The sequence below is a fragment of the Drosophila subobscura genome, chromosome J (assembly GCF_008121235.1).
Source record: "Drosophila subobscura isolate 14011-0131.10 chromosome J, UCBerk_Dsub_1.0, whole genome shotgun sequence".
Classification (NCBI taxonomy): domain Eukaryota; kingdom Metazoa; phylum Arthropoda; class Insecta; order Diptera; family Drosophilidae; genus Drosophila; species Drosophila subobscura.
Genome location: NC_048532.1, coordinates 14628186 through 14641997, shown reverse-complemented (window position 1 = coordinate 14641997; position 13812 = coordinate 14628186). Strand labels below are relative to the sequence as shown.

General features: G+C 43.2%; 1 long non-coding RNA gene across 5 annotated transcripts in view; it reads right to left on the bottom strand.

The window, feature by feature from the left end:
- The window catches only part of LOC117894013, a 56175-nt gene that overhangs the window by 29609 nt on the left and 12754 nt on the right, over positions 1–13812 (bottom strand). The gene's annotated exons all lie outside the window — the stretch shown is intronic.

The window sequence follows — 13812 nt, the reverse complement described above, 5'->3', positions numbered from 1 at the left end:
AGTATATCTCCATTCCATTCATCTGATTCATCAGCATGACGTTGATTCTCCAGATATTCTTTATTCTCCGTTTATTAATCATTAATAAAAATTTCGTTGTTTATTATTAAAAGCGACAACAAATAAAATCAGCATAATAAATCCACATATGCCTCTTGCTGGCTTCCCCCCCTCCCAATGCACCCTACTCCTGCAGCACTCCCTACTTCTACCCCAACCCATTCTGTGTTCCTGTGCAACAAAAAGAGATAGCTATAGCCATAGAGAATGAGAAAAAGAGATGGAAACGCAAACAAAATTTTGGCATTAAAATTTCAGTCACATTTCAAATCGAGAAAAAAAGTTTCACAGCCACACAAACAGAAGGAGAGAGGGAGAGATACAGCTGGCAAGACAGAGAGGGAAGACAGACAAAAGTAAATAAGTAAACAGAGATAGAAAGAGAGGCAGACAGAGTGTGCAAAAGAGAGGGGGAGAGAGAGAGCGCGTGGAGTGAGAGGAGTTTTGTTGGAGCTCTTCGTTTTACATAAGCAAATAGAATACAAATGTTTTCGGGCAGCGAGAAAAGGATAGAGCTATAGCCTACCCCCTCCAGCGCTTATATATATCCCTGGTATATATGTATGTATTCCTTATATACAAATATATAGCACATACTCCCGCCCTAACACCAGTCACGTCCCGCCCATTCACTTGGAAAGTCGATGCTTGGATGTGACTGATTACTGCCTTCGATGCTCGATGCTCGATGTCCGATGTCGATGTCAATGTTTGGGGCGAATGTTGGGGCTGTTACTGTTGTTTGTTGTGTGTGTGCGGAGGTCTGCTGTTTGTTGTGTGGGTGGGGGAACTGTTAATGACAAACAACGTCTGCCATTTTGTACAAAAGATATAGAAAATGTGCAACCAAAAAGAGAAATACATAAGTTTGTACTTTGAACTTTAATTGTGAGTGAAAATGGAGTGGAAAACGGAGTGGAAAATGTGTGGGTTCGTTCCCTATGTGTAGAGGAAAAGCCTGTGAATCTTTAGCATAGGTCTGAAAGTGTTTAGGAAAGGTCAGTGGCAGTTGTAGGAACCATAAAGAGTGTAACTTGAATGAAAATCCACTGTCAAACTCTTCAATAGTCGAAGTTTTTTATAAATAATAGATGGTAATATGAGTGTTTTCTCTCGACTTAAGAACTTTTTCGCTTTTTTTTAATTCCCAAAGGTTTATTTCTTTACGTTAAAGTTTTCTAACTATTTTCTAAAATTTACCATAATTTATTTCTTTACTTTAAAGACTTTTACCCCCATTTCTCCAGAATTTCCAATGACTTCTGGTGTACTTTTTAATATGTTGACAACGTAGCGAGCGGAGAGAACTTATTCTTTATGCAGTGAGGTCTGCATTTGAATATTTTACCTTTCAACTCCATCTTGAGGTTGATTTTTCCCTCTTTTTTCCATTTTTCCTCTCTGTACTTTTTTTTCTTGTCGGTAATTTGTCTGCGGATCAAACAGTTTTGCCGAAAAAAGGTTTATTTTATGTAAATTCCCAACCATGATTGAAGGAGGAAACGAAACGAAACGAAACCTCAAACCTGAGTTTCCTTGAAGTTTTGCTGCTTCTGGGCTCTGGTGATAATTTCTTGTGTTATTTATTCATCACTCACTCGACACTAATCAAGTAAAGTAACTCCTCAAAACAGAATACAGCAGAGCTGAGCATATCCTGTGGCCACAAGGAATTATGCACTTCTGAGTCGTGGTCCCAAAGTCCGGGACTCCTTGTGGCACATAAAACATTCCGTTGCATAATTGAAGAAGCTGCTGCCTCGAATTTATGGCAGCCCTCGCCTCATATGTCTTTGGAGACTTATTTGTTTGTTGCACAGAGAGGCAGAACAGTGCCGCTGCCACACGGCACTGGTATCCATCCGTAGAACAATTGTCATTTGCCTCTCTCTGGATCTGTGGAACTGTGGGGGCTAGGAGGTAGCTCCATTCCATGACAATTCCTTTTGCATTAAATATTTTTATGGCCTCTATGGCTGCCTTCAACGTTTTATTGTTTTATGGCCCTCCGCACCCGCTCCGGCACCCGCACCGCTCCTCCTTGGGGGATTCATGAATATTTCAACCCGAGAAGCAGCAACTACTGTGATGATGGGGGCCTGGGCCCTGTCCCTCTCGCCTTGCAGAGCCTAGAAAAAGTTAATCTCTTTAAGTAAAATCTTGCTGCTGAAATTAAAGTCTGGGGAGGAGTATCTCTCGCTCGCTCACATGTGTGAGACTGTGTGTGTGTGTGTGTGTATCCACAAGATACGATTGCCACTGCAGTCGAGAAGTCAACGACAGCAGCAGTGGCAGTGGCAGCGGCAGCGGCAGCTCCTTTGTGGCAGAGACTAACGCTCCACGCACGTGACGCGCATTTCCAATTAGATTTATGATTTTAATACTTCGTATTTTTTCATAAAGTAAAGTCTTCTCTTCTACTGAAGTGGCAGAACGGACACGGAGACGCATGGAGACGGAGAGACGGGAGTTTTTCGCTTGAAAATTATGGCATTGCAATCGTCGGCGAGCTCTAAAGTTCTCCAAAGAAAAAACTTCGCCCAAAAAGGGGGAGCAGAGTGAAAGCTAGGGGATAGTTTAGTACGTAGTACAGCAGAGACAGAGATATAATCAACTTTGAATTGATTTGCCGGAGATATGCGCTAAATGCAAGTCGGCGGCACTAAAACCTCAAGACATGAAGACATCAAAGTGAGGGATGGGATAGGGTTTTCATTGTAAAGGTAATTCCAAGCGGACATTGTAGACGGGAAAGCGGCAGTGCTTAAGGAGTGGCTCAGTCGTTGAAGAAAACAAAGTTGCAGCTTTGGGTGGGTAGTAATTTTGATAGCACTTCATTTTGATAACCCTTCAACCCTGGAAATTCCCCTTTATTCCTTAGTCTAGGAGCATATTAAGGTCTTGTGGCGCTTACACTCTTAATATATTGTTTTATTTTAATTATTAAATCAACTAATATCCCTTAGCTGTTCCTATTTTCATAAATAATCGATTGTAGCATTCAAATGTAACACAGCCTTGAAATGCTGCGCTCCCTTCACACTCTTGCCCACACCTTTTCCTCACAGATTTCCCCACAAAATGTGAGAAATACTTTTGTAAGTGCTCTCAAAAATGTGTGTAATTATTTGGTTTGTCGTGGAAATTACGTGAAATGTTGTTAAAAATATTTTTACAACAAAAGTTGGGACATTGTACATATAAAAAATGTGTCGACGGAACGACGAAATCTCTGATTTGTCTGCCACGAAAAAAGGCAATAAAAAGGAGAGACAGACAGCCGTAAAGACAGGGAGGGAGGGGGTTATAGAGTCGTAATGATTTCCCATTTGAGATAAGGTGGGGCTTCAGGTACACTCCCCCTACCCCTACCCCTGCTCACTCCCCCTCCTCAAGCCGTTTGCTTCTGTAAGCCATTAAAAACTTTAAGCCAAAACTGGATCCCGATACGATCCGAATCCGAATCCGATCGAGACTTGAACGAAACATTGCTCTCGTTTCGTTTTGTTTTCGTTTTTCTTTTCGTTTTTTAGATTTGCCCTGATTTTGTTTCGGTTTTTGTGTTTTTTTGCTGTGAAGAATTAACAAATTTTATTGCCCATTCGATGTGACGGGGGGCCAAAGGCAAATGGGAATGGAAATGGGTTTGGGAATAGATCGGAGATACATGTAGCTGCTTGGAATGTGCAAATATCCAACGAATTGAAGGGGTTAATGGAGTCATCTAAAAGCTAAGTAGATGTAATCTCGGTTGGGGCTGTAATAGAACCCGCTCTATGGAGATAGAAGTGGGTTTTTTTCAGTCTTAAAGCTCTGACTCGCTCTACCCATTTTTTCTTACCCGAAACCTCACCGAATTCTCATTGAACTAATCTACTTAGTGGGATAAATGACTAATAATCATCTAACATCAAATTAACATGGCCCGAGGGGATGGACTGGTGATGGGGAAGGACTGCAGACAAATTGCAGTTTTATTTAAATGAATTTGCGAAAAAGAAAATTTGAAACTCGAATAATTTACCGTGAAATTGTTGCCAAAAGGTGAAGGCAGCAGGAACTGGGAGCCGTAGAGGGAGGAGAAGCTTCCTTCGCAGTTCAATTCACGATTTGATAAATCTCCGACAATTTCGCACACTCGTGTAGATTTTTGTTGCCACTCTCTAGTAGTCGCTCCCACTGCCAGGAGAGAGAGAGAAAGCTAGAGGAGCAGAACTCATCCTCCAGCGAAACAGAAAGAGAGCCAAATATAGCGAGAAAATTGGTGACAGTTGTTGTTTATTGACATTCGCCTGGAAGCCACCGTGAAAACATTTTAAAATTTTTGTAAAACATAAAAACAAATCACAGGGTGATGCCGCTGCTGCTGCAGGGCTTGTCGTGGGATGGGGAGGGGTGGGAGGTATTGCCAAAAGGCGAAAAATCCAAACAACAAATTCGCATAATATTTCACACCAACTTTTTCATTTCGCTGGTTTTTTGTATGCTTTCATTTTGATTTTTTAAGAGCTCTTGTTTTTGGTGGTTTGTTCCAATGTTTCTGTGGGCAACGGCTGTTCAATTTGTTCTAAAAAAAAATGTACAGATAGAGTGGGAGATACTTTCGTAGATAAATAGATGGATGTTGATAGATAGTTTGTGTAGCATATGCTATTGATGGTCGAATTCGAGAGATTTTTAGGGGTTTTCTTTGTATCGAATTTTGATTTATTGATGGGATTGAATTAGAGATTTTTTTAAAGAAGTTTAGCGGTTTCTTGAGCTTTGATTTATTACCTACTTATTTCTAGTATTAAATAAGAGGTTAATAGACAAGTTTTAAGCATTTAATTGGAGGTGCATTTGTATTGATATTAGATGTACATACATATACATATAAACTTCAGGAAGGATATCAGCAGATCCAAACCCCCAAGACACTCCATTGAGTATACGTTTCTTTTGGCATTTAAGTTTCTTTTCTTTCCACAAAGAAATTTCCGTAATAAAGTTAACCTTAATTTCAGGCTAATGGAAGAGGTAACTAAAAGGTAATAAGAGTACATAACTCAAAATATTCCTTGTGGTGGAATAACATTTCATGGGCAACCCACACTCTGCATCTCTCCACTCCGGAGCCATTCTTACTTTTCATGCAACCATTAAAAACTTTCAAGCTAATGGAACTCGAAACTATTCCTTTCTTTTAGATTTCCTTTCTGTGGCCAAGAAAATGCACAGAAGACATTCATCCCAGGCATCATACATGTGTGAGTTCTTTCAATTACAATTTTCTACTCGCCTAAGCACTAAAGGGACACAGGGAGGGAATCATAAAGCGTCCTTCTAACCAACAGCACTCATCAGCAACTGCGTGACGCATGAAGTAAGCAAGAAGCTGCACCCAAGGGACATGCCACAAAAACTAAAACAAAAACAAACAACACAAAAGAAGACGCTGGACTACTTTCTCCTTACCCCCAAGGTGACCCTGAAATGATACGCACATTAGCATACATAATACATAAGATCTTAGAGGAAGTATTCCTCCATCCAGTCAGCAGTTTCCATAGATATATCCCCAATTTCCCCAGCAGATCTGCCGCAACATACGCTGAATAATTAATTTAAATTGCCAGAATCTTTGTTCTGCCTTTATTTATGTTCGAGAAACCAAACCAAATTCGAAATCTCTGACTAAAATCTGCCTCTATCTCTCACTCGGAGATTTGTTGGCTATTCTCTCACTCTGTAAAGATGTTGGTCAAAAACAGTAGCCACAGCAGCAGTCCACTCGTCCATGACATGGAGATTGGCCATTTAGATGGTAGATTAATTTTATTGCCTCCCTCCGAAATGTCTTCGCTTCTTGCAAATTGTTTGCATAATATGGAAATCGTGACTGAGGAAAGGGAATCCCAACAGCGGATGGGAAAAAATATAGTTTAAATGAAATATTTTTCTGTGTAAACAAATCGGATTCCCATTTGATCTGAAAAGGCCTTCCAATACTTGAGAGTCTAAAAGCTTCATCCCCAGAGTAAACCCAGGGATTTTCCTGCTATAGCCTCAACATTTTTATTATTCAAGATAATCCATGATTATTGGCCTAAAATCTCTAGTTAAAGCTAGTTTTTTGTATGAAATCCCACCTCCCAATTTGATTTCCATTTCATTAGACGCTGGTCTTGACCCTTGACCCTATGCTGTGCAGTAGCCTGAGGGCTAGGCATAACCCTGGCGTGCAGACAAGCGTCAGTAATTCGCTTCCTTCCTTCCTGCGAATGCCTGTCCTGAGGCAATATCAAAGTTAATGAAGCATTGGCGAGGCCTTCAATTTGGGACCTGCTATTGGCATAAATCTGAAGGAAAACAGAGGGAAGGAATCAGCTAAAGAAGAAGAGAATTTCCGCAGAGAAAAAGAGGCAAAAACTCAAAGAAAGAGTTAAAGGTAAAGCCTTTCCCTTGCAAAAATAACATTATTTCAAGAGTATTCTTTTCATCAATCAAGCCGCACCAAATAGTTAATTAAACAGTGACTAAAACAGCGACTGTGACTTAAACAGCGACTGCTGTGCTACCCCTTTGAATAAATTTGTTGACAAATTGAGTTATGCTCGAGAGCCGAAGCTTCATTGAGAGCTTCAGAGATACACAGATTATTTCATTAGTATTCGTAACGCTGATTGCATTTTAATTAACAAGGCGCCACTCCCCCAGATGCCCCATGCTCCCTCCCTTCTCCAAAAAGAGCGAGAGAGATGGAGTGCAAACCCGTCTTGAAACATTTTAATAACTCAATTAGGTTTCCTCTAAATACTGACTGAAAATCGATCTCTCACTTAACTCTAAGAGACTTTCTAGAGATTCCTAGAGATATGTTACCCATAATTAAAGGTGTAGTTTATGTCGTATAATATTTAACATTCTCTGACTATTTCAGTGGCAACGAAAATGTTTACATCTGTCGTAAGCATTTGCTCAGCACTCTCTAACCCACGAAAGGGATGGAAAACATTCACTGTTCAGGGGGTTTATTTATGTTTCATCCACATCCAAACATTTGATGACCGTACAGATGATTCGGCGAATGATGCGAATGTTGATGACGATGCGGACGATGACGAACCGAACCGTATAAAATCGATGGTCAAGCTGAAAATGTTCGATTGGGGAATTTCAGATCGATCGTAAAAAGAAGAAATTGGAAATTGCAGGGGCGTTGCTCCGTTTATTCTGCGACTGGACATAAAAATGTTCATGAATTATTAACAGGTAAGCAGCGTGGTAATCCAAAGTCCAGTTGCGAAGTTGAGCCAGAAAACGGGGTGTACTTAGAAGTGGTTCAATGAACTCTAAAAACATATAAAAAGTGCACAATCGATAGTTGTTTTTAACCCTGTAACTTGCAGAAACAATTGCCACTTGCTCTACTAACAAACCTGATGAAACCTCAACAATAAAGTGACCTTTACCTTCCTACAGGTATTCTGCTCACCCGAGACTTCTCTTACCTTGATTTTCCTTTCACTTTCACAATTCTTCCCACAGTTTTGATACAATATTATGATAAAGAATACGGTAAAAGGCCCTTATACAAACAGCAATTATAAGGAGAGCTAGAAAGAGAGGCACGCTCGTAAAGAGAAAGAGATGGAGTCTTATCTCAAGGACATATCCTTGAACTACGTTTCAGGTGTTCCTTTTGACACTTTATGAAATTTATGACATTATTGGGTTCTACCCCTCCTTCCTCTTCTCTCTCACTCTCAGTTCTTTCCCTAGAAAGTGAGTGTAACTGTAAATGTAAAGGACACCACGAAGGACCTTTACTCAAGTACCTTTCGGCTATAAGTCAAGTAGCTGTCCAAATATTTCCCTCTTCAGCGAATGATATATTTCTCTATTACAACGATCCTGATTCCATCTTCAGCGTTTCCTTTGCCGCCAGATCTTTAACTACTGATTAAACAGAAACAAATCTAGCCTCCAGATTAAACAGAAACCCAAATCTAACCTCCAGATTAAACAGACAAGCTTTTTGCGGAGTGGTAGGCATATGACAATCCAAAATCAAAAGCACCGTCGGCACTGGCTCTTTTCTTTGCCTCAAAAGGCGGCATAAATTATCTCCATCTGCGGATCTAAATTAAACAAAAACATTTGACATTGCCCGTAGCTGCGAGTCGCTGACTTTGCCACTGCCTTGTGGCTTTGTGACTCTGAATCTGGCAAAATCCTTTAAAGACAAACAACCGAAAGTCGCTCTCCTCACCCAGATCTTCCCGCACATGCGATTGCTGCTCCTCCTCTGCAGGTTGTGTCTTACAAGGATTCGCCATTAAAAATGTTAATTAGTTGCACAAACATTGCGATTGAGCTTCCAACTTCCACTGTGGCACTCTCTCTGTCGCTCTATGCGAGTGGGGCAGAGGAACTATGGAAGAAAAGCGACATTTGTGGGGTGAAAATTTAAGGGGAATGAAATACGGAAATAAAGTATGAATAGAGGATAATCCAATGCCATGGCTTTCTCTGGAAATGTCTTTAAAAAATATGAAAATAACTGGGAAAGATGGAAGTTTTTATGGAATAGAAATTCACATGGAAGATGCTCTATGTAGACCTCCTAGCAGAACAACAGGCGAGCATGGAATAAAGATTGAAGTTTTCGGTTATTCTGTTGACATATTTGTGGATAGTTTCTATGAAAATCAATTAATGGAATTATACCACAAACCTAACCTTAAAAACATTGCTTTCAGATTAAATTAGATTTTGATCAGATCAAACAACAATTAACTGAAATTTAGCCATCAAATACACAGATCTATACCATTGTCTCCCGACAATAACTTCTGTGACTGCTGGGAGTCTGTGCTGTGGCAAAGTGGAATGTGAGAACGTGGCTCCCGCGTTTCGCGGCAACGCAGCGGCGGCGGCGGCATTGCCTTCGTTTCTGTCCGTCCGTTCGTACAAGAGGCATCGCGTGTGCATGCAAATCGAAGGTTGCCGCTGCCCCAAAGATTGAACGCCAATTAGGATGAATGTTTGGGGCACGCCGCCACCGCTGCTGCCTCCAGCTTCAAGCTCCAGCTATAGATCCATTTCCAAGCCAGACTGCATGACGCCGCGTGCCGCATGCTGCATGGGGGCATCACAGAGAGAAAGAGAGAGATGCTGCTGCTCCTCCTCTACTGTTTTTGTAGCCATCATCAGTTGTCAGTTAATTGCTAAAAACTGTTCACACGTTCCCAGGTGCGAGGTGCGAGACTTTTTGCATATAACCGGGACGGGATCCCCTTCAAGGCAGCTTCCTTGGGCGACGAAGTGCTCCCTCCATCGCGGGGGGAAAGACGAACAAGGACTGACCATTCCATTCACTCGTGGAATCCAGTCACGTTCCTCCATCGGGTGACGGCGGAAAAATCAATATCTAAGAAACTCAATCTTGAGAAACACTTCCTTTACCCCTCTTGCTCCTGGCACTTCTCTCTCTGTCTCTCCTCTCTCCTTTCTGACTTATCTTTGACTTCTGCCACATCCCCTAAAGTCGCGTCCCTCTCTCTTTCTTTTCTTTCTCCCAAATCGGGGGCGTCGAAAGTTATTTTTTTGGTAGAAATTAAACATGTAAGAGCCGTAGCTGTGTGGCCGTAGACCCAGTTATGCAAATCCACAAGCAGAAACCACACAAAACTCATAAATATCGATGGATTCTACGAATTGGAAGACTCCCAACTCCCAGGGTCTCTGTCTGTGAGGCAGGTGTCCGCTTTAAATGCACGACAGCAGCTGCCAAAAAACAAAACAAAACAAAAATCCAACCGAAACCCCGAAACGGATTGTAGGCCCATGGGGCACTCTCTGTGGGCCATAAGCCCGGCTTCAGAGCGGAGGCCCAACCCGAGGGTCGAAAACGAATCACGCTGCTGGATTTTTTCTTTACGTATGATAGGCACGTACACCCCCAACGAAACCTCAGATCGGGGGCTTGGAACGGATCACCGATCACCGATCGCTGCCTCGCGTTTCATTTGCTTTTAATTTCCATGCGAATCAATCAACAAATCCATCAATCCAGGAAGGGGAAGGTCTCTCTCTCTGCCTTTGCCACATTCTGATCCACAGATAAAACAGACTGTCAACCAATGGAATGGCAATGGAAACCCACACACGCAAGGGCATAAATCAATCGTCGCATAGTTTTGTCCACTTTAAAGTTTCACAAATTAGAATCACACGAAAATTTCATTTAAACTTCACACAGGAAAAGCGCGGGGAAAGGCAGGACACTTTTCAGGCAAAAACTCCTAGGAAGAGCTGTGGAAAAATAATCAATAGTCATTGAATGTATTATATGATGCTGGGGATCCTTTTCGCGACGACGCAACGCTTCTGCCACACTCGCTTTCGGATGCTCGTCACGTGCCACAGGGCGAAACGCTGCCATCCCCAAGCCCAAACTCCCAAACCCCATCCTCCTGGCTAAAGTTTTGTGTACATTTTAGCACATATTTCCAGCTCGTAGCTTCAGTCCATATCCTCCGACAACAGACAGGTATATACAGTCATATACACACACGCACATACACACAGTCACACATATATCCTCGCATGATGATGTCCTTTGTAAGTCACCAGAGAAATAGTTGGAGACTTGCATCGAATGTTGCATATTTGATGGATTTTCTGTGCAAAAGAAACTTTCGACTGAAATTGCATTGAGCTTTCCTTATGGGGAAAAGTTTTTCTTAGTTAAAAGGAGCCTTAATCTGAATGGTCACCATTTAGGATAACATTTTTCTTGAATACCATCTGAGGCACCATTTTCAATACATTTTCATTGTTTATCAGCCAAAAATAAACATTTTTCTTGGTTCAAACCTCTGTTTAACCTTTAATACCAAGAAACATTCATTATATTATAGATATTCGCCAGAGACTATTATAATAATTCCAGGGAAGCTTGTACAACCTCCCATCCCATTCTATCTATTTCAATCTTGCGGCTAAAAGTCATTCCGTTCCATGGAAATTTCAATTTGAAAGACTCCCACTACCCGTTCATTCCGCGGCCATCTATGTAGGTCACAATTTTATATTGATATATTTTAGCTCGAAGTTAAATCTGTTGCTCTGCTGAGCACATCATTCCACACCCACAATCATTATTATCACACTCGATGAAGCTCTTCAAGTATTCCCCTACTGGCAACCCGTTACCTTTCCCCACAAAGCAATTGAAATGCTTCGACTGTGGGGGATATCATTCTCATTCTCATTACAGCCAAAGGTCAGCCTCATTCTGTGCCACAAGCCGCCGAAGCAGCAGCAGCAGCCGTAGCACGCTCCAAGCTCCATTTGCCATGTTTAGAATTAAGACTTCAGGCTCTGTCCGCGATTGCAGCTTCGAGATGCTCTGAAAAGCCCCCCAAAACAGCAACAGAAACATACGAAAACAGAACCAATTCCTAAGGCCGTCGGACTGACCGGCCTCAAGTCTCTGGTCCAAGCCTCCTCTCTGGGTCTCCTCTCTGTCCTCTGTCGTCTGTCGTCGAGAGCCAACTCTCATGTTACTCACGTTCCAAACGAGCTTTTGTCAACTTGTCTAAATGATTTTTGCACACTGTAAACAAGCCCGAGACAGAGACACTGCCGCAGACAGAGACAGGGGGATAGAGAGAGAATGGTAGGGCAGGGGAGAGGCCATGAACGGGTGGCTGGGGTACCCGGTGGACAGATGGAACGGCGACAACATTCAGTATTGACGTTGACCCTGCACGATTACGATTCAGAAGTTGCGGCTGGACTGAGTCTCCGTCTGTGTGTCTGTGTGTGTGTGGGACTGAGGATTCTCTCAACCTGAAGCTGCAAGAGTCGTGTGTGCCACAGAGTGTGGCATGGAGGAGTGAGGGCGAGCTGCTGTGCGAGAGGAGAAGTAAGGCTGCTGCTTCCCCCGTGGGAGTCTTTTGTTATTGTTGTGCCCGTTGCCGTTGATCTTTTGGATTTGTTCGTTCGATTCGTTTCGTTTTTGGATATTTTTGTCGTGTAATCACGAATTTATTTTATTCGAAAATCACTTGACAGGTGGCGCCTTATTTTAACTAAGTTGTCAGCCGTTCCCTGCACCCCCTCCACCCACACTCTTCTGTTGGGGGCATGTTAATGCTGCCTATGAGAATGGGAAATGCTGAGGCTTGAATGTTGTGTGGGAACAGGTCAGGGTGGGGTTTATGGTGGAAAATATGTGGAAATATCCGTAGGAATTGAATGGATGTAGTTGGTGGAGGTTAATGATCCTAAAGGATGATGAACTGTGCTATAAATATGAGTAGGAAAATATCGATGGGATGTTCTGCTCTTTCTTTTGGAGATTCCTAGAGATTCCCCAGACGTGTTGTGAGATCTCTTCCTTGATATTTACAGGGTGTATTCCCTCTGAACATCACATCCCACAGGGTCCTGCTTCTGCACGGGATACTGCAATCAATCTATCTCCATAATGGGAACAAATGACTCCCCTAGTGGTGCAGGAGGCCTCCTTATCGCGCCCTCAACAACATCACACAAGCAACCAAGACCAAAAAGTCATTTCCATCTGCAGCTCATCGGCTCTGGCTGTTGCTGTTGAGAGTTGCTGCTGTTTCCCCAGCGAGAATTCTCCCGAGAATGTGCCACAAAGAGAGACAGCGACAGAGAGAGAGTGAGAGCGAGAGCGAGAGCGGCTCGAAGGTGCACTCTGCATGGAGGCATAAGCATGTGGCAAGTGTTGTTGTTATGCCTCCGTTGGGGAGCAACAGAGAGAGCGAGCCCCTCATCACATATGTATGATGTGCATGTGTGTGTGTGCTTGGATGCTGTGGCTGCTGCCTCTGCTCTGCGGCTCTGTGTATGTGGAGTCCCTCTCTCTCTCTCTCCAAAGGCGCAAAACCTGCTCCACCACCATTTGCAGCAGTGCAAAATGCGCTCCCCAGATGCATGGGCAGCAGTCAGCAGCAGCGCAGATGCTGATGATGATGATGATGATGGTAGCAGCAGCAGCAGCAGAGAGGAGCCGCCGCAGCAGCCAACCAACCAGCCAGCCTCTGGTGTCTGGTGTCTGGGACCCATCCATGGCTCTTAACTGCGAGACTCTCGGACGCACCATCAAACCGACCCAAACGACCGACCGACAGTACCGACCGTACCGACCCGACCGATGCTATGTGGATGCGATGCCATGTTTCCTGATGCGAGGCGATAGTTTATCGCCAATTTTCGTGCCGTGCAGAGGTGAACGCGGACCAAAAGCGTGCGAAAAGGAGCAAACCGAAGGCCCAGCCAAACCAAAAGAAAAGAAAAACACAACGAATCCGATTTCGATTTGCGAGAGAATCCGTGTGCCCCCAAAAGGGAGTCAAGTCCCAGCCGCTGTGTCTGCCTGCTCCTGCTCCTCCTCCGAATTTCCTCCTTTATTTTTGGTGGATTTTCTTCGAGTTTCCTTCCGAGTGCGGCTCGTCGCTTCGTTTGTCGTTCGCCCGTCGGTGGTGCCTTGCAGAGGGGGTGCCTCCGCCTCCTCCTCCTAACGGTGCCTTTTGTGGCCATGCGCGTTAACGGTAAATAATGGCCGCCATCTTGTGTTGTGACTGTGTTTTCGGTCTATGTTCCGTGTACCCCCTGTATCTATGTGTGTGTCCCGGTGCAACTTAGAAATCAAAAGATAAAAGATATACAGAAAGATATAGTGCTACCCTTTCCCCGATCCGATTATACAGATATACAGTGCAAATCCCC